This window comes from Tachypleus tridentatus, chromosome 13 (assembly GCF_004210375.1).
Source record: "Tachypleus tridentatus isolate NWPU-2018 chromosome 13, ASM421037v1, whole genome shotgun sequence".
Taxonomy (NCBI): Eukaryota; Metazoa; Arthropoda; class Merostomata; order Xiphosura; family Limulidae; genus Tachypleus; species Tachypleus tridentatus.
This window is the reverse complement of record NC_134837.1, coordinates 209708267-209734104: the sequence shown is the minus strand read 5'-3', so window position 1 is coordinate 209734104 and position 25838 is coordinate 209708267. Positions and strand designations below refer to the sequence as shown.

At 36.5% G+C, this 25838-nt stretch overlaps 1 non-coding gene and 1 pseudogene across 2 annotated transcripts in view; one reads left to right on the top strand and one right to left on the bottom strand.

Annotated features, from left to right (window-relative positions):
* Positions 1-25838, bottom strand: part of LOC143237953 (CD109 antigen-like) — a 146561-nt pseudogene that overhangs the window by 60984 nt on the left and 59739 nt on the right. Inside the window, exons 2-4 of the transcript XR_013020349.1 lie at positions 11313-11438; positions 3979-4159; positions 3181-3349 (exon numbers count right to left, since the gene is read on the bottom strand). The product of XR_013020349.1 is annotated as a CD109 antigen-like (transcript). The remainder of the gene's footprint in view (positions 1-3180; positions 3350-3978; positions 4160-11312; positions 11439-25838) is intronic.
* TRNAT-UGU (transfer RNA threonine (anticodon UGU)) lies at positions 5575-5647 on the top strand. Its single transcript has one exon. It is a non-coding gene; the product is annotated as a tRNA-Thr (tRNA).

Here is a 25838-nt window from a genome sequence, read left to right as displayed (position 1 = left end):
CCACCAAGACATGACTGTGATGTTACACTGGTCTCTTTACTACCAAGCCATGTTTGTGGTGTTACACTGGTCTCTTTACCAACATGCCATGTTTGTGGTGTTACACTGGTCACTTTACCAACAAGCCATGTTTGTGGTGTTACACTGGTCTCTCTTTACCAAAAAGCATGTTAGTGGTGTTACACTGGTCTCTTTAACACCAGGCCATGGTTGTGGTGTTACACTGTTCACTTTACCAACAAGCCATGTTTGTGGGGTTACACTTGTCTCTTTACCACCAAACCATGTTAGTGGTGTTACACTGGTCTCTTTACCAACAAGCCATGTTAGTGGTGTTACACTGGTCTCTTTACCACCAAGACATGACTGTGATGTTACACTGGTCTCTTTACCACCAAACCATGTTAGTGGTGTTACACTGGTCTCTTTACCAACAAGCCATGTTAGTGGTGTTACACTGGTCTCTTTTACCACCAAGCCATCTTAGTGGTGTTACACTGGTCTCTTTTTACCACCAAGCCATGTTAGTGGTGTTACACTGGTCTCTTTACCAACATGCCATGTTAGTGGTGTTACACTAGTCTCTTTACCAACAAGCCATGTTAGTGGTGTTACACTGGTCTCTTTACAACCAAGCCATGTTCGTGGTGTTACACTGGTCTCTTTACCAACAAGCCATGTTAGTGGTGTTACACTGGTCTCTTTACCACCAAACCATGTTAGTGGTGTTATACTGGTCTCTTTTCCAACAAGCCATGTTAGTGGTGTTACACTTGTCTCTTTACCACCAAACCATGTTAGTGGTGTTACACTGGTCTCTTTACCAACAAGCCATTTTAGTGGTGTTACACTGGTCTCTTTACCACCAAGCCATCTTAGTGGTGTTACACTTGTCTCTTTACCACCAAACCATGTTAGTGGTGTTACACTGGTCTCTTTACCAACAAGCCATGTTAGTGGTGTTACACTGGTCTCTTTACCACCAAACCATGTTAGTGGTGTTATACTGGTCTCTTTACCAACAAGCCATATTAGTGGTGTTACACTGGTCTCTTTACCACCAAGCCATGTTAGTGGTGTTACACTTGTCTCTTTACCACCAAACCATGTTAGTGGTGTTACACTGGTCTCTTTACCAACAAGCCATGTTAGTGGTGTTACACTGGTCTCTTTTTACCACCAAGCCATGTTAGTGGTGTTACACTGGTCTCTTTACCAACATGCCATGTTAGTGGTGTTACACTGGTCTCTTTACCAACAAGCCATGTTAGTGGTGTTACACTGGTCTCTTTACCAACAAGCCATTTTAGTGGTGTTACACTGGTCTCTTTACCACCAAGCCATCTTAGTGGTGTTACACTTGTCTCTTTACCACCAAACCATGTTAGTGGTGTTACACTGGTCTCTTTACCAACAAGCCATGTTAGTGGTGTTACACTGGTCTCTTTACCAACAAGCCATGTTAGTGGTGTTACACTGGTCTCTTTACCACCAAACCATGTTAGTGGTGTTATACTGGTCTCTTTACCAACAAGCCATATTAGTGGTGTTACACTGGTCTCTTTACCACCAAGCCATGTTAGTGGTGTTACACTTGTCTCTTTACCACCAAACCATGTTAGTGGTGTTACACTGGTCTCTTTACCAACAAGCCATGTTAGTGGTGTTACACTGGTCTCTTTTTACCACCAACCCATGTTAGTGGTGTTACACTGGTCTCTTTACCAACAAGCCATGTTAGTGTTGTTACACTAGTCTCTTTACCAACAAGCCATGTTAGTGGTGTTACACTGGTCTCTTTACAACCAAGCCATGTTCGTGGTGTTACACTGGTCTCTTTACCAACAAGCCATGTTAGTGGTGTTACACTGGTCTCTTTACCACCAAACCATGTTAGTGGTGTTATACTGGTCTCTTTTCCAACAAGCCATGTTAGTGGTGTTACACTTGTCTCTTTACCACCAAACCATGTTAGTGGTGTTACACTGGTCTCTTTACCACCAAACCATGTTAGTGGTGTTACACTGGTCTCTTTACCAACAAGCCATGTTAGTGATGTTACACTGGTCTCTTTACCAATAGGCCATGTTAATGGTGTTACACTGGTTTTTTTACCAAAAAGCTATTTCTACCTTTTGGTTCGGTACTACTTTTAAACCATCTACATTTCTATGGAGACTACTTGGTACTGATTTTTATCTTACCGTTCTCGATATAAAATTTACACCTGTATTGACAAGGTGGTTATCTATATTTGTACTCGAACATCATTTAGCACTTACAGGACATACTCTGAGATTCTCAATCTGCAAAAACGACTTCCATTATTAACAGCAGCAGATTTACGTATCTTCTTCAGAGTCTTGTTAACAGTTTCTGGTAAAGCAGGATGTCTTGTTACAACGTTTTTTTATCTCGTGTGAAATAACCCTAACCAGCCATAACTTTCACTTCTATAAAACTGTCATGCAGTGTTTCAATTCTGTGAACTATGAACACTTTAGAGACTACTACTACTGGGCATAGTAATATTTATCACAAGATATGTTGGTAACTGAGAATTTACATTATTTGCATAAATCACGCCTTTTCAAACGATGCCATTTCTACTCAACATGTGTACATTGTATGTATACATTTAACTATTTGTCTACCTATTGTACTATGTGTTTTATATGTACATATAGTTACATTTTAATGTTTTAAGTAACCAGTGTAAATGTTTCAATATACATAACTTTACAAACATACAATGTTCGTTGAAGAGTTATGACCGGTGAAATCCAATGTGGACTTCATTTTGTATGCATGATATAAATATAATATTAGCAAATATTTCTTATTAGGTTTTTTATTGTGTAACAACGGGGATAGTTTTAACACTTCACTGATATTCGGACTGGACCTGGCTTAACAGTTAGCACGCCCGGACTGTTGAATTGTATTATTCGATCAGAAAATAGTCCAAAAGTTGGCGGCAGGTGCTTTCTCATCTGTTCAAAACTAGAGGCGGCTATAAATAGACTACCCTGCTGTTTCTTTCCACGAAATTCTGAAACGAACACGTGTCAGTGTTCTCACTGGAAGTTTTTCAAATCACCAACTATTACAGTATTCTTTGTCTAATGTTTACGGTTTAAGCTGGATCATTAATCACTGTGGTTTATATATGAAACCTACCTGTTTGGCTTTGTCGGTAGATGGGGCTATCTGTCTGGACAAAGATGGTCATGGACCGCTGTGAAAACTCCAACAAGGTTTGGTTCACAAATGCCGTTCCTCCGAGAACTCCGTTCATCGTCCCTTCCACGCGCAGAGTATATACCCCAGGTAAGCTGGTTGGTGGTACCTATAAATCAGACAGTCACGTGTTTAGTTAGAACCAGCTGCACACGTAAGTAGTGTACGTAATGTTAACGAAAATCATGCTCATAACAATCTGGGAATCTGATTTACTGTTATTCAGATCTACAGTGTCTTGAAGTCATACTTGCTGTCAAAAATTCTTGATTTCAGTATCATTAAGACATTATGTGTTTGTAAACTGTTCATCTTGTAATTTTCCATCAACGTATTCGAAAGTTATCAGTTGTCCAATCTTTTCTAGGTTATACAGTTAACTTAGACATTTTCAAACAGAGATAAAATTTAAGTATTTGATAAAAATTTCACACATCTTTAGAAAAATTTTTAAAAGTTAATAGGTTCCAACTATTAAGAAAATGGGTTGGCATATAGAAAGTGCGTGTCTTAAAAGAGTCAGGACTTGATAAATTCAAAGTGCGCGTCTTGAAGACTAAGGACTTGACAGATACAAAGTGCGTGTCTTTAAGAGTTAGCAATTGATAGATTCAAGTTATATACATTTAAGAGTTACGACATGACAGATTCAAGGTACGTATCTTAAAGAGAGAGGGCTTGACAGATTCAAGGTACATACATTTAAGAGTGAGGACTTGACAGATTCAAGGTACATACCTTTAACAGTAATGTTTCTGGCACTTTGGGTTTATACACTTTAGTCGCTGACGTCAATACAACACCATCTCTCTGAATGGAAGCCTGAACACTTATCGGAACCATTGCCCTGTATATAGTTACAAACACCTCGTATGGCTGACCCGGTCGCACAACTTTAGAAGCCAAAATAAAATAAGTCCTGAAAGTAAAAGTGAAATTAGTCATTTTTATTTAATCAAAGCTCCCCATAATGGTAACATTAATCTCGTGCCCTATTTATACTTCTATATGTGTGTATATCTGTTAATGTAATAAATAACATTACTCGTAGGTTTTATTTTGACGAAATTATATACACGAGATCCTACACTGCAAAAACTAATACAGGTAGGTAAGGCACTCGACTCGTAATCTGAGGGTCGCGGGTTTGAATCCCCGTCACACCAAACATGCTCTTCCTTTCAGCCGTGGGGGTGTTATAATGTAACGGCCAATCTCACTATTCGTTGGTAAAAGAGTAGCCCAAAAGTTGGCGGTGGGTGGTGATGACTAGCTGCCTTCCCTCTAGTCTTACACTGCTAAATTAGGGACAGCTAGCGCAGATAGCCCTCGTGTAGCTTTGCGTGAAATCCAAAACAAATAACCTTAATAGTGTCCGTGCATTGCTAAGGGCTTTATGCCGCTAAGACGGCCCACTGTTAACCTCTAAAAGAATAATGAAATTTGAAATTCTTCTTCTGGCGGTTGTTTGATAGCACCTAGCAAGCCAGCTATTTAACTGCACAGTTTCCGACAGTTTGAAGAGTTTATAACTGGAATATTATTAATTAATTTCTGCTTTCAGTTAACCAGTTTTGTTGTGGGTTTTTTTTTCATTTCTTATTAGTGACTTTAGGGTACTGACTATACAACAACAGGGAACGCTGTCGTGAATGTTAAATTCTTTTATTTATTGATAGGGGTAGCTGTTCGTTCAAGACCATGAAGAACTGAACGGTATGCTTCTCTGTCAATAAATTTCTCCTGACTTCCAACTGTATCTTGGAGACCAGTTTGCTGTGCTTCTATATTTCAGGTTTGTTCTCACGGGATCTTGTCTCATAACGTGATTACCAAGTCTACCTATTTCTTTGTATTACTTCTATCCTGATGTTTTATTTTCTTTCTCAAAGTTTCAGTCTTTCTCCGTGGTAAGTCGCTTTTCCGTTTGGCAATATTTAGTACTGTGGTTTTCGATGTTTTTTATCACTTTACATTCGTACTGAAGTAAAAAATAATCGTTCAACTTACGAAGATCGAGTTACAACAAGATTCCTGCAAATTTGTGTGAATCAAACTTTGTACGTAGGACTTACGATTTCTTCGGTCACAGAACAATTTAATTCATAGAGTACTGGATTCTCCAACACATAAAGTCACTTACATTTGAACTATCACAGTGATTCTCCACCAGGAAGACTCACTTTGAAATTCTGCATTAAACACACTTTACACAATTTTAGAAGTTTAATTAGAAAAAGTAGTTTTGTTGATAAAAATAAATGTTCGCTTCCTGTGTTGGTATTTGGGTAGTGATGTTAAATATCCATGAGGGTCATGTGAATTAGACCTCAAGCCACCATAGCTCAGTGGTTAGAGTACTGGTCTTGTAAACCAGGGGTCGTGAGTTCGATCCTCACTGGTGGCTCAAAAATAAACTTTTAACTCGGAAAACAATAAATGTATAAATATACAAAATTGTTTATTTGTTTTAAATTTTGCGCATAGCTACATGAGAGTAATTTGTATTACCTGTCCCTAATTTCGCAGTGTAAGACTAGAGGGAAGGCAGCTAGTCATCACCACCAACTCTTGGCCTACTCGTCTACCAACGAATAGTGGGATTGAGCGTTACATTATAACACCCTCACAGCTAAAAGGCGAGGGTATTTAGAGGGATGGGGGTTTCGAACCACGCCCCTCAGATTACGAGTCGAGCGCTCTAACCACTTGGCCACGTGTGGCTCGAGTAGAAAATTAAATTACATTATTAAAAAGAAAATAAGTATCATTTCTGTATTAAGGGGAGAGCAAGTTATAGTACAAGGTACTGTTGTTGTTTTTTAAATTTAGAAAGTATCCATTTTATAATACATTCCATTTAGGTACGATATAAAGCAGTCATTGACTTATTTCTTTAAAAAAAGTGGACATTAAATAATTTTTTTTATAAGGGTGTGTGAGTGTTTTCTTATAGCAAAGTCACATGAGGCTATCTGTTGGGTCCACCGAGAGAAATCGAACCGCTGGTTTTTAGCGTTGTAAATCCGTAGACTTACCGCTGTACTAACAGGGGTAATGTTATAAGAGACTCAATGATGTTGAAAAATCGTGGGTAATTTCATCGAAATCGAATATAAATTGTTGGAGGAGTTGGTGGACAAGACATTCAAATAAAATATACTTAAGTTTTAAATATATATTTCATGAAGATAAATTTAGAAACATAATTTTCATTGATTTATGAATAAATGAGAATTTAAAAAAAAAACTTGGTTTGGATTGATTAATTTTTATTACACTAATATAACAAATTTAAACATAACAAACAGGGCTAACAATAAATATCTCTGAATTTAAAAACCTATTTCTAAACTTGAAATTAAACGACTACACTTTGCGAAAATTGTGTGCAAGCCACAACTCACACACGACTTGTTTCTAAACCTATGATTTATTGTTACCAAGTTTATTTCAGACATAAAAATCACAAACATATATGTTTCTTATCTGTTATATAATAATGTCCTGTCTCTAATCCGTAATTTAAGTTTTTGTTTGTTTCTTTGTTTGACTTTTCTTTCAAACGCGTCAATTATTTGTTTAAGAACTTCTTCCAAACTTGTTTCAGTGTCCACCTTGCTTACACACCTTGTAATATCTTTCCTTTATCAACATATGCGAATTTTAATGTCGAAACTATTACAGTTTATTAGATGTGGTATATAAGGCAACGGTTTATAGAGAAGAAATAATACGTATAAAATATTTATATAAAAGAAAACGTGGAACACAGATCTCGCAATACTTGTACAAAGTCAGTAGTAATGAATGTCTCACAGACACAGGTTACTATCTATTGAACGTAGCGTTAATTTACCGCTCACATCATATATACACAACAAATAATATATTTTATAAAGAACTCGTAAGTAAATAGTAAAATATCTTCAGCTTTGTTTGTTTGTTTTTGAATTTCGCAAAAAGCTACTCGAGGGCTATCTGTGCTAGCCGTCCCTAATTTAGCAGTGTAATACTAGAGGGAAGGCAGCTAGTCATCACCACCCACCGCCAACTCTTGTGCAACTTTTTTACCAACGAATAGTGTGATTGACCGTAAAATTATAATGCCCTCACGGCTGAAAGGGCGAGCATCTTTGGCGCGATGGGGATGCGAACCCGCGACCCTCAGATTACGCGTCGCACACCTTAACACGCTAGGCCATGCCGGTCCATATCTTCAGCTTTACCAAAATATCACCGACTTATAGTGCCTCACTTTACAAAAACCTCGCTACCTCACTGTCTTTCACCTTGACAATAGCTCACTACCTGACTGTCCTTCACCTTATCAATAGCTCACTACCTCACTGTCCTTCACCTTGTCAATAGCTCACTACCTCACTGTCCTTCACCTTGTCAATAGCTTACTACCTCACTGTCCTTCACCTTGTCAATAGCTTACTACCTCACTGTCCTTCACCTTGTCAATAGCTTACTACCTCACTGTCCTTCACCTTGTCAATAGCTTACTACCTCACTGTACTTCACCTTTGTCAATAGTTTCACTACTGTCCTCACTGTACTTCACCCTTGTCAATAGTCTTGTCAATACCTTACTACCTCACTGTCCTTCACCTTGTCAATAGCTTACTACCTCACTGTCCTTCACCTTGTCAATAGCTCACTACCTCACTGTACTTCTTGTCAATACCTTACTACCTCACTGTACTTCACCTTGTCAATAGCCCACTACCTCACTGCACTTCACTTTGTCAATACCTTACTACCTTATTGTACTTTACCTTTCTAGTCCCCTGTAATTTTGCTCGTGGTTTTGCTCCAGAGTCTATCTTCACATTATGTTAAACAAACAAGTACATATATTATTCTTGATAATTTACTCCGAGCTAAAGGTATTTATCTATAGTTATCTCTACTTCTTACCGTCTACTTCGCACGCACTATAATGGAATAACATTTCATTGGTGCAACCAAAGATACCAGTTTGATCTTTTTATACCTCAGTCAGTATTTCTAATGTGCTGGTCAAATCTAAGTATCTATACATCTTTCTTCTACACGGAAAACTAAAAAATAAGACCTCGAATTATCTGTTAATTTATGCAGACCGAATAGAAAAATACCAACCTATCCTGATATGATTTCCTCAAAATCGGTATGTTGTCGTTGTTTCAGTGCAAAGCTTTAGAGTGGACTATATGTATTTTGTCCAACACGTGAAATGAAATCCCGAATTTTAACACGAATATGTCCACGCAGTTACCTCAGACACAAAGGGGAAGGGGAGACCAAATCAGTTGGACTCGATCATTTCTTCCGAATCAATAGGAATGTTCGATTCTTGTAAAATCCTCATTACACTAATTATGACTAATATATACAGGGTGTTCGGGAAGTCACTGTGCAGTTTTGTAATCAGAATTCATTCAGTCTATTTTAAGCCAGCAACTGATAGCGGTGTTTAGAAACAAAATAAGAAAGATCCAGGCCTGTATTGATGCCAACGGGGGTCACTTTCAACATTTTTTATAATTGTCATTCATATTTACCTCCTGTATTCTATATTGAAACATGCCTGTTAATAAATATATAAGTGCACAGTGACTTTCCGAACACCGTGTATAAAGACGCGTAACTTTGGTATGAAAAGTGAGAAGTGGGGGACAATTTCTGTGGTTTTGGCATAAGAGTTATTATACCCAAAACAAAAATATGATACGACTGCTATTGTGACCAGGGCTTATATAAATGAATAACTGAATGAGAAATAAGTTTTCCTGGTACAACAATGTGAGAAGACCAAATGAAAAGTGTTGATGAAAAGTGAGGGAGACATATCCCCTGGTGTAAATTACGTCTATGGGTTTGACCTTGGTTTTGGACACTTATACTTTTCTGAATTACCCTAGAACAACCGATAAAGTCCATACAGACCCCATCAACTTTCTACACACATTTTTCCAATCTTTATATGTACCAAGTATAACAAAAGGACCTGGTACAAGATAGCCTGCTGTATAACAAAAGGACCTGACTTATAGATGTATAAAAAGTAATGTCTACAGGTACTTCTTCATCTTGTTTCACTCCAACAATCAGAAAGTCATACACTTAACTTCTAGTTTATCTTCCACAGGGCAACCTGAGCATGCACCAGTGTGTGTGTGTGCTGAATTAGCAATTATCGGTACAACCACGCTGAAATTCAACTAACACAATAGGACACCGTAAGGGCACGTTTTTACGCAATTGTTTCTCCTCCCCTCACACCTCATGTCGCCCTCTCTAAGGGGGCCTGAAACAGACGACCATAAATCTTGTCTTTTCAGTATCTCCAAGGCTAATTAATAATAAACTTACACAGCCTAAAATCCATATTCAAATCACTTAAACAAACGGCACTGGGACTGAGTGTACAATACTGACTACTGAGAAGATAAAGTTAAAAATTAAAAACGGATGTAATCACAGCAAGTTTGTAGGTTATATTAATTATAATACATTAAAGCTGAAAGAACGTGTACACAGTATAGATTTTACCGTATTTCTCGTTGCACAGGAATCTGGAAGAATATATTGTGTATGTGTGTGTGTGAAGGAAAGTTCGAAGCGAATCAATCTTGCCAGAAGTGTGCCTGCATTCTTCAGAAGGAAGTTAGGAGAATTTCGATAGATATTTCCCTGAAAATTTTCCATATTTTGAGTGATAATTTTAACATATTCTCGTACTGAGGGGGGGGGGTACTAAAATATAAGGAAAAACAACAACTTAAATTTGAAGTTTAATGATCATCTTAGATTATCTCCTATTTTTACCTGACCCGGCAGGGCCAGGTGGGTTAAGGCGTTCGACTCTTAATCTGAGGGTCACGGGTTCGAAATCCCGTCTCACAAAACATGCTCGCCGTTTCAGCCGCGGGGGCGTTATAATGTGACGGTCAATCCCACTATACGTTGGTAAAAGAGTAGCCCAAGAGTTGGCGGTGGGTGGTGATGACTAGCTGCCTTCCCTCTAGTCTTACACTGCTAAATTGGGGACGGCTAACGCAGATAGCCCTGGAGTAGCTTTGCGCAAAATTCAAAAACCAAACAAACAAACCTACAGGGTGTTCGGAAAGTCATTGTGCACTTATATATGTATATGATTACAAAACTGCACAGTGACTTTCCGAACATCCTGTATTTTTACCTAAATATGCAGATGTATATTTGCTTTTACTATTCTTCAATATATACAGCTTTCACACTTATTTTAGACTCTTTACAAAGACATTTTGTGAAATTCAGGGCATCAATCTATCAAAATTTATGAAAGCACGGGAAATCGAACCTGCGACCCTCATATTACGATTCGAAAACTTTAAACACCAGGCCATAAATGCACGGCGAGGATTTAACTTAACTTTAAGATTATATAAGTAAAACTGACTTGTTAAAGTTTATTTAATGGAAGTTTTCACTAGCGTAGTCCTAACTACACTGTTGTCAGCATGAAACAAACTTAAAGTTATTTTCGTATTATTCTTTGCGATTTATGTTTTCACACTTCACAAAAAGACGTATATTATCTGACCATAAATATATTGACACAGAAAGATCCTCATTTCTGCATAACTATAGTAACACACAATCAGTTTTAATATGGGTTTTGTATATTTTATTCTTAGTAATGCTCCACGCTAATACAGTGGTAAGTTTAAGGACTTACAACGCTAAAATAAAGTGTTCGATTCCCCTCGGTGGGCTCAGCAGATAGCCAGATGTGGCTTTGCTAAAAGAAAACACACACACACCTTCTTAGTAATACTATTAAAGCAAGTAACGCGTTTATTGAAAAAGAATAAAAAAAACGCTTGTTAAGCCTAAGCGAGGAATCCTGTTTGTGATTTACGTAACACTTTAGAATAACACTATTACCGGTATTAGTCTACTGGTAGAAGGTTAACGACATGGAATGAGAAATGAAAATAAAAAACAACGACAGTGTAGCTGTATCCATAGTTTAAAGGCCTTACGATTTAAAATTCGTAATCGTTGTGAATATAATAAATATCTGAAAGTTTACGTACGGTTCTTGTTGAATACGTTCTCTTCTGATTTCATTTTCTCTAAAATTGCGAGAGTCAGAAGATGCCGCTGTAAGTAACAGGATAAAGATGACGGGGACCATTTTTTAATATATCATTCGTTACTTCCTGTAAGAATAAAACAGTGTATAGAATAACACAACACCTTATTTTTATTTTCAATAAATTGATAGTGCAGAAAGTGTGATAGATTTAGATGAAGTTTTGAAATTATTTCATACATACGTATATATAATGTAGTACATTATAATGGCAATTATAAACTTTGTTTATTTTGTTCTATTCACACGTGGTTTATTTCGTATAAAGTCATAACATATTTACAATATACATATATATTTCTTTTTTCGTAGAGACCTTAATCTACAAAATATTTCAATTGTTAGAGTGATATGTAATATTTTAAAGTAACATTTATGTCGTAATAGTTATAATTGGGTAGAATGCCAACCTTGAAGTAAAGTAAGAACCAACCAATAACTTTTGACCTTTAACAATATTCACTAATCACTAATTTCCAATTGTTTACCATTAACAATATCTACCAGAGGCGTAGCTAGGGCTTTCAGCGCCCGGGGTACAAAGTCAGTTTTCGCGCCCCCTCGTGACAAAATGTAAACCATAATTCCTAATTATGTAACATCAATTTGGCGCTCCCACTCCCGATGCTACGCCCGGGGACAGATGTACCCCCTTGCCCCCTCTAGCTACGCCACTGATATCTACTAAACACTGTCAAATTTTAATCATTAACAATACCCACTTAACATTAACTGTCGAGTTTTGATCATTAACAATACCCACTTATCATTAACTGTCGAGTTTTGATCATTAACAATACCCACTAAGCATTAACTGTCAAGTTTTAATCACTAACCATACCCACTAAACATCAACTGTCAAGTTTTAATCATTAACAATACCCACTAAGTATTAAATGCCAAGTTTTAATCATTAACAATACTCACTAAACATTAACTGTCAAGTTTTAATCATTAACAATACTCACTAAACATTAACTATCAAGTTTTAATCATTAACAATGCTCACTAAACATTAACTGTCAAGTTTTAATCATTAACAATACTCACTAAACATTAAATGCCAAGTTTCGATAATTAACAATACTCACTAATCACTAACTGCCACGTTTCGAAAGTTAACAATATCCTCTAAATACTAGCTGCCAAGTTTGATCATTAACAACACCCACTAATCACGATGTTTGTTTGTTTGTTTTGGAATTTCTCGCAAAGCTACACGAAGGCTATCTGAGCTAGCCGTCCCTAATTTAGTAGTATAAGACTAGAAGGAAGGCAGCTAGTCATTGCCACCCACCGCCAACTCTTGGGCTATTATTATAACGCCCCCACGGCTGAAAGGGCGAACATGTTTGGTGCGACGAGGATTCGAACCCGCGACCCTCAGATTACGAGTTCAACGCCTTAACCCATCTGGCCATGCCGAGCCCACTAATCACGAACTGCCGTATTCTGAAAATTAACAATATCCACTAAACACTAACTATTATATAGTCATAACGTTGTTACTGACAGTAGTTACTGTAACATTAGCGTACTTTGTATGTTGATTGTATTAACTTTGATTTCACAAATTAGAATCCCCGTTTCAAACATTCCGCGAACGAGGCCGTTCTGAACTAGGAAATTTTGATCATTCAATAATATTTACTAAATACTAGCTAACATATTTCAAATCCCTAACCAAATCCTTGTACATCGTACTATATTCGCTGATACTTAACTGGCCAACCTAACTCCATCGACACTTGTCACATGTTAATTAAGTATCTTGATTGTTAGCCTACGTTCGCCAAATAAGTGGTTAAACCTAATAAACGTCACCATACGACAAACATTACGCTTATATACGTTTATCAGGCGTTACTTAAAACAATTTATTAAAGCCTGGGCAATTTTAATCGTAATTATTCATCCATAAACCGTGACCTTTGTTTGCTAATCTCCAATTCATTTGTCGTTTCGTGATGCTCTGTCGAAAAGTGCAACGACAAATTAATATTTCTTCGTCTTTGTTAAAACAAACGGTCTATGCTGTTGTAATAAAAACTGAAGGGTGCTAGAAAGTTGTCGACTGAAGTCTGATATCGATAAATAAATTAATAAAATAATTTGGGCTTTGTAGGCACAGGAAATCGACCAAGAATATGATGTGTATTATGATAATCAGAAAAGTAAAAATAAACAAGCGGAAATATTTACGTTTATCTTTCAACCGTACGATTTCTCGACAGAAAACTTTGAGTTCTAGTTTCTGGACAGCGGCCAAACAAGGTTACACTGATCCATAAAAGCCACCTTCCTTCTCCAGACCGCTATATATGAGTTGTGATGATTAGGTCAGGATATTAGCTGAGGAATAACCTCTGTCAGAGTTCAGCTATCTCAGTTTGCTTGTTTGATTTTGAAGTTCGCGCAAAGCTACTCGAGGGCTATCTGCGCTATACGTCCATAATTTAGCAGTGTAAGACAAGAAGGAAGACAGCTAGTCATCACCACCCATCGCCAACTCTGGGGCTATTCTTTTATCAACAAATAGGAGGATTGATCGCAGCATTATAACGCCCCGACGGATGAAACAGCGAGCATGTTTGGTGTTACTGGGATTTGAACCCGCGACCCTCAGATTACGAGTCTTCCAGCTATCTCAGAGCAACAGCACACATCTTTGAAAAATAGAAATGCATTTCCAATGACCAAGTGAAATAAGAATATCCCTCAGAAACATTTCTAAACCCCCAGTCTCCTCTCCCGAGTGAAATGAGGCGTAGCTAGAAAAGAACTCAGCTTTTTCTGGAACAGAATACATATTTAAAGATTCAAGAGACAGCCATAGATCACTAACTTCTCCATATAGTGTTGTTACTGCAGAAAATCGTAGCAACAGCGGAGAAATATGCTCAGTTTAGTGTTTCGTTGTGTTCAATGGAAAACTCTTAAAGAAAGCCAAGAAATATTGAAATTGTCAAACCATTGAAACGGTTCCTAGCTCTAAAATGATTGAACCGTCTTTATCTACGAAATAGTTTATACTCTGTAGTCATATGACGACGACTAAATTTTCGTTTACGAATTTAGTGTTCAATTAGTGATATATCGTCCAAAAAGTTGTATTGGCAGTAGTATATATATATATAATATATATGTGGTTAACTTCTTGGTGGTTTGACCTATAACAACATTATTTTTTATCTCCTTTAACAACCACTATGCGTAATTTCCTATACAGTTTTATACCTTTTAACAATAACAAGCACTACGTACACAACAATTCAGCGAACTATTTTTTATCGTAACAAGTACTCCGGATAATAACCATGTTACAGACACATGAAATTATAATAATCTCAGTGAGTAAGTACTTTGTTTGCTATCACTGAAGACCAAAATTGATTAAAAATTGAACTTGAGACTATCAGTAATAATAAGAAAGGCTACGCTGGGGATAGCATCTCTTCTTTTGATGGACTAATTATTGAAGTGTGTTTCATCGTATTACATAAGACACAAGTAAAAATAAAACATAATTTTTCAGAGACTTTACGAATGATATGGGCATATTTTTTCTATAGTGACCTATCTACATCTTTTACCATACACACGCACAAATGTCCTATTTGAAAATAAAAACAGAAAATTTAAAGATTATAAGAACCATTGAATAGCATTTTGCTTCAAAATTACCACATGCAAACGATGGACGTCAAAAGCGACATAAGGAAAATATTAAAGTAAATAGACTAATACATTTTTTTTATTATTTCTTTAAATATGGAGGTTGTCCCTGTGATAAAGTTTTGAACGTCGGAACTGGATAGCCATAAAATATCTCCCCCACCCAGTTTAAACCTAAACCGTAGATGCGTTAGAAGCGAGACAGTCAATTCCGTAACGCGGCTATCGATAGATTATTCTTATTCATGCTGAAGATACGAAACTTGTGGGAGGGGATTAGTACCTTTATTATATCATATGTTCTCGTATTACTTATGTTGCCTGTTCATACTACTGATACATATTCACTTGTTTTGTTTCTATTTATACTGCCTCCATCATTCAACTGTCACTAAGAAAGCTTATAACGTTAAGAATCGAGACTTCGATAACCGCAGAATTGCTCATTTGTGCTTCTTCGCGCTGAACCACAATCAAACAAACGTCCTAGCTCTGGTGAGTAATTAAAACAATATCGTTAAGGGAGTCTTTTTTATAATCGAGCAGTGTTTCTTTGTGCGATGGTGAAATATGCTTTCCCGTATTATTAAAGTAACATTAAACACAATGTGATGATTTAATATATGAAGTTTAGATTACTTAAAACAATTCTACAGTTTGTAACAGTTGACCTACCCGAAATGTGAACCAGAGAAGTCATGATTCACGACCTATTGCCACAAAAATGTCATAGGTGCCCTATAACAGTAACGATCAATCTCCACTGTCCGGTTAGACAGTTGGCGGTGATTGCTGTTACTAGCTGTCCTTCCTGTAATCTGTTATCTCAAACTTAAGGACAGTTATGTAGACAGTCTCTTGTGTGGCTTTTCGCGGCAATTCTGAACCAAACAACTGATAAATGAAGTGACTTTGTGGTTCATCGGTAAGTCTTCAGAAATATAATGATAAAACCTGGTTTTGATACCCATGGTGAGCACAACATAACATAAATAGCCAATTACGTAGCTTTGCGCTTAACAAACAAGTTGAATACAAATTTTTTTTTTTTTTGCCGATATTCGAAAAATCTACTTCGACGAAGACGAAAAATCGAAACGTTAATAAAAATGTATGCTTGTAAATACTACCAAGTGTAGTTCATTCAAGTAGTGCGCCATAGTTTATGAAACGCGAGTGCATTTGTTATTTTAATGTATTCGAGAAAATCTAAACGGCAACAATAGTGACAAAGATGTTTTGTTGATGAAAAATGTTTAAACCTACATGGAATTCCAACAACATCCGTCTGATTGAGCTACATGGGATCCAAATCGATATTGAAGAAGCATTATGTATAATTAGATAACCAGGCACCTGGTAATAAGAGAAAAGGACATGGCCAACAACAGCGGAATATTATCAGAGCAGCCGGCCTGGTGTTAAACTCCTTCCAAACAGTGTGTACGACAGGCCTTGTGTCTATTGTCAAAATCTCCCTACTTTACACGCACGGCAGTGCAAGGAAACTCTATCTGTCAATGCATTCAAGTGTACTGTATGACGTCAGACCCAACACCTGGAATATTTTGCACAAATACACAGACACGCATACTTTATTTATTCAACCCAATTACGCCCATGTAGTTTCTCGATTTGTCAATTCTAGGAACACACAAACTAAAGCAAATGAATGGTAATACTTTATACGTAAGCCACACTACATCTGCCATCTCCAGTGACGACGAAGCTTTACGCCTAATACTAGAATTCATCAAACATTGTAGTGGTTTAGGCGCTACATATATACATTTTTGTAATTATTAACAATTCTATTCAACTCAATGGTAGTAAGAATTAATACAATAGCATTGTATAGTTCGGATGATAAGGTTCAGACTTTGGTTCCACAAATTTTCATGTTTTCGTTCATGCACAAGACATATTTTTAAGTTTTGCAAGTTTTAGAAACATATAATACACAGTTTTAGGTTTATGAATCTGGTTATTTAGATACCGCATACTTTGAAAACACTAAAAATAACCATTACAGAAAGACCCTCAAAAAACACTGTCTCTGTAAGAGTCTCGATTTATCTCTATGTTATAGGCTCGTTGTCACTCTGGGGACATAAAACAAGTTAACACATTGCACCAAACGTATCAGGCATGGCCCAATGGCTTATGTGACCCGACTGAAAATCCATCTAGGGACTTATGGTTCAAGACCTTTTGTTGCAGAAACACGTTCCACGCTTTGGACTCGTGAGTGGGCTATAAGAATGGCAGTCTAATTTTACTATTATATGAAAAAATAGCAGTTGGTAGTGGGTGTTACTGAGTAATTGTCTTTGCTTTCGTCTATCAGTTTAAAGTTAGGGCTGGTTAAGTCTGAAAAATTTACGCGAAATTCTGAAACAAACGTACCAGATGTTCAAAGTGTTTCTTCTTCACGGTGATAAATTTCTTATAGAGAGAGTACATAAACATCTACCAGAAAGTAATAAAATTTGTATAACTTTCCTCTACCGTGGAAATTCATGGTCGTATGAGCCAAAGTAGAAATAAAGGAATAGTCACTAACGTCAATTTAAACGTTAGGCCATAAAAGTGAATTAAAACGTAAGATATGAGAAACTTTCTTCCTACAGCCATGAAACAAGATCAAATGTGACATAACCACTCCATTTTTATTGTATAGAATTATTTAGTTTATATATATGCCTGCTGACACATAGGTGTCAGAAAGTTTAAAAAAAAAACTATTCGTATACACAGTGAAAACACCAGCCACTTTAGTTTTCGTGATTCTTTTAAAAGTATAATTTCAGTTTCCTCCATCTATGAAATACTCAACGAAAAATTTCTAGGTGCTGAGTAAACAACTAAACTTAAACAACAACCTTACTTTCTCTCAGTTATCTTTATTTTAAATCAGTTGTTATTACCATGGTAGTTATTCTCTTAAGATGCTGTTCCATGGTGGAACAGCGATTAGTCTAAGAAATTACAACGCAAAAATTTTAGGGTTCGATTCTTCGCGGCGGACACACCAGATAGCTCAATATGGCCTTAGTCAACAACAAACAAACAAACTTACAATGCTCCCTAATTTATGGGCTTATAACACTAAATACCAGGTTTCAATACCTGTGGTTTATCACAGCGCAGATAGCCAATTATGTAGCTCCACGCTTAACAACAAACAAATGAACAAAACTTATTCTAGATAGATATAAACCTGAACTCCATTATTACAGAAATCATTTAAAAACACACTGTTATATTTCCATACAGCTTTTTCATTTCTTGTGCTTTTAAACCCCTTTAATTTGCGTGAAAAATGTTGTGTATTGTTTTCAAACGTGTGTAGTTATTGTCACAGACGAACACACAGAACACGAAATTTTTGTTTAAAGGTGTTTATAACACTTACTTGTCCCCCCCCCCTAATACAGCAGTAAGTTTCGAATTCACAACGCTGAAATCAAAGGCTCGATTCTCTTTAGTGGACACAGCAAATAGCCCGATGTGGCTTTGTATAAGAAAATATATACTCACACTAACAGTTGTCTGATATTTCTGGTTTGACTTTTGTTCATTTACACACGTCTATGTATTGTTGAAAAGAACAGAGCGAGATGTGATACGAGTAACAAGTACTCAAAAGATGCGCTTTTTTTTAACCAGTCCCTCATTTCGCGAAAAGAATTTGATGCATTTTTGAGAAAGTTTTCTTTCAAAGCTTATACATTTTTAAAAAACTGATTATTGTAATCTGTTATCTCTTCTGTTGTTAAAATAAATTAAGATAATGCAAATATCTTTCGTTTGCTGTTTTTATTTTCGAAGTACGACGCTTATCGGTAAAATACGCAACTAAGGGTAATTTTAACACATATTTCTTCCTATGCCTCATAAAAGTTCAAATATTTTCGCTATAAACAGTAGCTCTGGACTAAAAACAAAAATCAAACGCTAACCTTCTTGTGTGGCAGAAAGCTCGTTACTTAAAAATATACAAAAATATTATGATTCTAGCAGAAAAAAACAAAAGATGTAAGCACTGCAATATAACAAAGTTTCAATTCCACGTGGCCCAGAATGGGCAGGTGGTTAGTGGGCGCTCGAATCACAATCTGCGGATCACGGATTCGAATCGCTGTCCCACCAAATATGTTCGCCCTTTCATCTGTGGAGCATTATAATTACTATCAATTCCACTATTTGCTGGTAAAAGAGTAACCCAAGAGCTGACAGAGGCGGTGATGTCTAGGTGCCTTCTTGCTAGTTTACCGCTGCTAAATTAGGAGCGACTAGCACAGATAATTTAAATCAAACCGATAATTGGCCATATTCTTCAACAATTTTGTAAAGAAAAAAATGTAATATTAGCTGCTTACAGCCTCGTTTTTACATTTTTCAAGGCTCTGGTGTAAGTAGAAAGATATAGGACCCTTAAACAAGTTTTTAAATATAGTAGTTTTGCTTGTATTTTAATCTATGTTTAATTAAAATCAATAATCGGGTTTAAACACCTTGAGTGGAGTAAATTAGAATATCAACAAATTTACGTTTTTAAAAATACTTGCTTGAAATCATAGCTTGATACTTTTAAGGCTGATATTCACTCTATTATGAGGGACCGTTTATGAAATTCGTAACTTGTAAATTATTAATGTCCTCAAATTATTATCAGTATTTTTAGGGTGAGAGAAGAGAAACTTCGTAGGCGTTCTGTCGGAGGTTTGTTTTGTCTTGGGAATCCTACTGATCAGGCACCGATTATATCCCTTGAACCTTCTTCCCTTCGGAAATAGACTGGTTATTTACTATTTTCGTAAGTTAAACTAAATTTAAACTATGATACCCTTGACAGGTCGCACACTCTGAACAATTCTTGAATAAAATATATTAACAAATGTGTTGACCAGTTTAATAAACTTACACCCTTGTGAGGCCGGCATGGCCAACCGTGTTAAGGCGCGCAACTCGTAATCTGAGGGTCGTGGGTTCGCATCCCTGTCGCGCCAAACATGCTCGCCCTTTCAGCCTTGAAGGCGTTATAATATTACGATCAATCCCACTTTACGTTGGTAAAAGAGTAGTCCAAGAGTTGGCGATGGGTAGTAATGATTGGCTGCCTTCCCTCTAGTCTTACACTGCTAAATTATGGACGGTTAGTACAGATAGCCCTCGAGTAGCTTTGTGCGAAATTCAAAAAGAAACAAACAAACAATACACCCTTGTGCAAATTAATTGAAACAAGACGAAAAATTAAGATTTTCAATTTTTTTGCATTTTATTTCTGAGAATCCAAAAATTACTCACAAATTAATACATGATATGACCGCCTTTATTTTTCAGAAGATCATTAATCCGCTTTGGCATCGAGTCCACGAGTTGACTGCAATCTTTACTAATTTTTGGATCACGGTACCACACCTCAATTGTGGACTCAATTAGCTTATCTTTCGTAGTAGAGTCTTTTCCCAGAAGTCTTTCTTTACAAATCGCCCAAAGGTTTTCAATAGGATTTAAGTCCAGAGAGTTTCCAGGCCAGTCCAGCACCTTTATTCGCGTTGTAATCATAAAATTCTTCACAAGTTTCGATGTGCGGCACGGAGCCAGATCTTGCTGAAAAATGCCAGATCCATCTGGAAATCTCTTTTTCAATTTTGGAACGACACTCTTCTCTGCAAAACTTCGAGGTACTGTGGTCCTCGCATCATACCTTCTACGATATGTAAGCCTCCGACGTTATAATAGCTGAAAAAGCCCCAAAACATCTTCTTCAAGGGATGTTTTACGAACTGATTGATGTGAGATTCTCGAAGTTTTTCACCTGGAGATCTGCTAACATGCAGACTTCTTTGACCCTGTACAAAGAGATGAGTCTCGTCACTGAATAACATCTTCCTCCATTGTTTTTGCGTCCAGTTCTTGTATTTCAGACCCCATTGAAACCCTTTTTTCTTCATTGAGTTGGTAAGAAGTTGTTTTTTTACTTGTCTCCTTGCCCTTCTAACGCAATTTCGAATGACGTAGTGTTCCTCAAAATTTCGTCATATATCCCAAAAAATTATCGATCGTACTGCAAAACACATCTAATGACGCCGTCTGTGTGAAAAAATGACTACTAAAGAAAATCAGCGGGTCAAGCGAGCCTACACCGGTCGCCATGCTGAAAATATTGTAAAATGACCATTTGTTTCAATTAATTTGCACAAGGGTGTAGTAAGCCTAGTAGCCCCATCACTAAAGATAATCCCCCCTGTAGCACAGGGGTTTGTCTGTGGACTTATAACGCTAGAATACGGGTTTCGATACCCTTGAAGGGCAAACCACAGATGGCCCATTACAGAGCTTTGTTTTTAACTTCGCAACAACAACACTAAAGAGAAAGTAAGCGTCTAATTACAGAAGCAAATGGACAAGACAGCTCGTATTTAACCTGGAACTACTGAGTCGTTTGTTGTTGTTGTTGTTTTGTGAACTGTAAGGATTCGAGAGAAAAGAGAAACTTTTCTTCTCCTTTTTTAAAGTCAGAACGAGACTTTTAAATTCTACGCATTAGAAACGAACGTATTCTAATAAACGTTTTCAGCAGTGCCATCTATCGACAGCAATTTTGTGTGACAGGCAATATTTTGGATTCTTTCACAGCCTCGAGAATGAAGAGGGACTCTCAAAGGCAAGACTCTCGCTCCCAGATTCTAGTGTTGAAGAAAACGCCATGACAGTAGATCTCTGCACTCGAGTGTGAGAGTGTCGGAAGAAAAGCAATAATCTAACATGGAGAATCTATTTTGCTCCGAGAATAGGTTTTTAACACAAATATTCTTTTTTTTTTTCTCTCCCATTTAAATCCGGTATACAAGGGACACTTTCTTCCGTAAAACTAGCAGAGCAATGTAATAAGTTTATACTTCTCGAAATACATAAGCAAGGAAGCGCTGCTATTGTCAGCCACACAAATTCAAAGTACTTTATATCCGGACGTTCTTAAAGTAACTACAGTGACTAAAAACATTAAACTAATCTTTATTACTTAGATTATAGCTTATTACTCGTAAAACAGTACTTCAGGCAATAAACCTAAGTATCAAGCATTTATTAACCTCTATAATAACATTTCTTTCTATATACATATATATAGAGGCTGTCCTGAAAAATCAAAAACATGTCCCAGGTCATAGGTCGATATTTCGTTAATGTACCGGGTCACTGATCGATTGGTCCGATGTTTGAGACCGTTGAATACGATTGGCATAAAAGATACAGTCAATCCCGATTCAAAATGCCAGACAAAACCTTTGTAATAGAGGGTGCTGCTGACCGCCTGTCTTATGAATGATACAAACTAAAAACACTCCACAAAACCTGTCACCATACAGAAACATAATTACAAGGTGTGAACAACCATTGTTATGTGAAGCTTGCAAATAAAAGAGTTTGTCGTTTTAAAGCAGCAAAAACATCATGACAGGTAGCACACACAGCAAAATATCTTGTGAAGCGTTGATGGGATGACGGCCGAAAATACTGCTGACAGCGCGGATACTGAACTGCTGAATCAATATATTCCAATCAATATTTTTTATGACATTGTATATTCCTAGTTAGACCGGTATGTTAAATAACCTGCATTAATTACTGTGTTAAATTCTTATATCTGTTCTGTGTTAGAAGTTCACAATATTCCACACAAATGTTTAAGTATACGTTTAGGTATGTAAGCCGTACTTCTAATTTTTTTATTATTAAAATAATTAAACATTCAGGGACATTCCAGTCGAGCAGAGATAATGTTAACCTGTGAATGGAACATAACGCAAGGAAAGGATAGCGAATTACACACATGAGTGTACAATTTTATCAGAAAAGTGATTCACGTGCTGGACTACGTACCGGAGGGTTAAAGATTCGAAACATGATATGTTGCTGAACATGCACCACACTCTCAGCAATGGAGGCGATATAGCTCTAACAGTCAATTCCGCTATTTGGTTAAGAGTAGGCACACAATAGACGGAGGGTAGTGTTAAATGGTTCACTTCCTCTGGATAACATTCTAAGATACCATTCGGGTATCTGTTTCTGGTGTTTTAAGATCGATTGAAAAATATTTTAAAAACTGAAACAAAATAAAAGAACACTGAACAGACAATTAGCTTTTGTTGTTGTTGTTTGTGGTGGTTTTTCTGGACAATGCACGTCGAGGTTTTTTGTTGTTTGTTTTTTTCTGAACAGTATTAATTCTTTCAGAAATAGCAGTACACTAACTTTTAGGTTCATAGTTACAAGCTTGCACCTGTGTTTAATTGGTATGTACACCTAAGGGTGGGTATGTGGTGTAAATGGGTGTACGTGGGTGTAAACCGTAAAGAAACAGCCTATCTTGGGGGGTGGATGGTAAATATAGTTTTACGAAAAATTACTTCAAATTATTACAAACCAAGCCGAATGTTTTATGGTGAGTCATAAAGACTTGGTGATCCGGATGTTCTAAAATTAGGCTAAAAACCATTAAGAGCTTAGGAATGCAGACAAGATCTTGGTGTCGCTAAACGACGCCATTTCTTGACAGGTTTAAAAATGAATCACATAACATATTTTTTTTCTACTGGTGGTCAAAATAAGTTGACTAAAAGTAGAAATATTATTTCAGTCTACGAACGTATGCAGTTTTAGTACTATTGCAAATCACCGTAGGCTCTTTTCCAGTAAGTTTAATGCATGTATATTGTCGTAGACAGAACACTAAACGAAACATTGGTTATGGAATAACATCTCTCAGACACATCGCATAAAATATCAAAAATTAAAGAAAAACTCCTAAATTCTCGTGGTGGTTTGTCTGAAAACAAACTTCACGCATCAAATTCACACTGAAATGGGGGGGGGGAATGCAAATAAGTTTCTAATCCAAAGTAACACTAAAAAAAAGTATATGTACACCTACAAGGAGAGAGAGAAAGTTTGAACATGAACAAAGTGATGGGAACTTCGTATTTCTCTCTTTGAAATACGTTTTTAACATTAATGGATAAAACCCACCGTCATTGGTGTACTTTCGTCACTGGTGTTTTCTCTCCATCTTTCCAATTTTTTTAAGCAGTTTTGTTTTCAGAATCTTTGCTAGAAGACAAACATATTCATATGTTGTTTTTAAATCATGCACTTAAAACCCTTTTCTCTAAAAAAAATCACGTATAATACACATTATGCGTATTGGAAACATAAGTGGACCAAAGCTTTTAACGTAACGCTCTTTTTTGTTCATCAATCAACATTTTTCTATTCTATAGTCTGGTCACTACTCAGACTCATCACGAATTAATAGCAAGATATCAAGACACTAAGAAGTTAATAAGCGTGTATCGACTGAGAAATATCTCGAAGTGTGCGCGTTCCATAATGACCTGCGAACAAATCGAAAGAACGTATTTTGTTCATATATGAATATCCATTAAACGTGTTAACATTGCAAGCTCTTTAGTCGCGATTTTCCGCCATGTTTTTTATTACTTATTTAAATATCACTAGGGAAAAGCATTGCGAGTAGAGATGTGTTTTATGTTCTCTTGTGAGTTAATTTTTCCAACGATAAAAATTTTCTTTGCTTCCACCACCAACCACTAATCAAGTTGTCGCTGCTGCTTAAAAACTGACCATTCGCTGCTTATAGGCAAAAATATTATTAAATGAGAGTACTTAACGCCATCATTATATTACAATTGGAATGTACTTAATATTTGATACGTCACTTCAATGCTAACTTAGTGAAAGATCTGGGAATGATATAGTGAATAATGTATCGGGCTACGTACCGAAGGTCTAAGGTTCGAACAGTGATATGCCGCTAAACGTGCGCTACACTTTCAGCTATAAAGGCGATATAGCTCTTAACAATCAATCCAGCTATTCGGGTGGTGGTAATGCTAATTAATTCATCTCCTCTGGTTAACATTCTGAAATACGGTTCAGATTGTAGGCCATAAGTAACCTTCTGACATAAGTTATAGATATTTGTTATAGGAATACACCAGATGTTGTTTCTTTCTTTCTTTCTGTAATATTAATATTACTTATAAATTTATTATTCAGTTCCGAGCACGTGAAAGTTTAACAAAAACCACGTGCCTTAGAAGATATTAATGCAGTATTGTTCTACAATAATCTTATATTGTCGAATATCCTATTAATCAGTTTCACAGTCGAACTTATCAGATAATTTATCGCGGATGTAATAGAGAACTTCTGAGTTAACCCTTCAAATTGTAACTCCTCATACACACCGATGGAAACCATGCAGTCTTGTATTTAGCACTATCTAAAAATTACTAGTGAAAGCGAGTGTCAGCAAATATAACTAACCAATCCTATGTTTACTATTTTATATGCACGACTTAGTCGTAATTAAATAGGTTGGTTGCAGTGTGATACAACTCGGATTCTGTACGTAATTTGTATAACAAAATAACACAAAAACTAAATATTTACAGCACTCGTATCCTAGTAATTATGTGCCATGTGACTTATATTTATACTGTCTCGTTATTATTATTGTCAACATATTTAAAAAATGTTTGTTTATTTATTTTGGGTGTTGTTTTCTCGGGGAGAGTTATAAAGCGAAAAAATGAACTTACCATTATCCTTTTTGCTTAAATAAGTTTACATAAGTAAAATACATACATTTTAGGTGTTCTATATCATTTAGTTTGGGGTTAAATATGTAGGTAAGGCAACGGAGCTGAAACTTTTCTCATGGAATACTTCTTAATTTTAACATGTTAAGACTGGATAC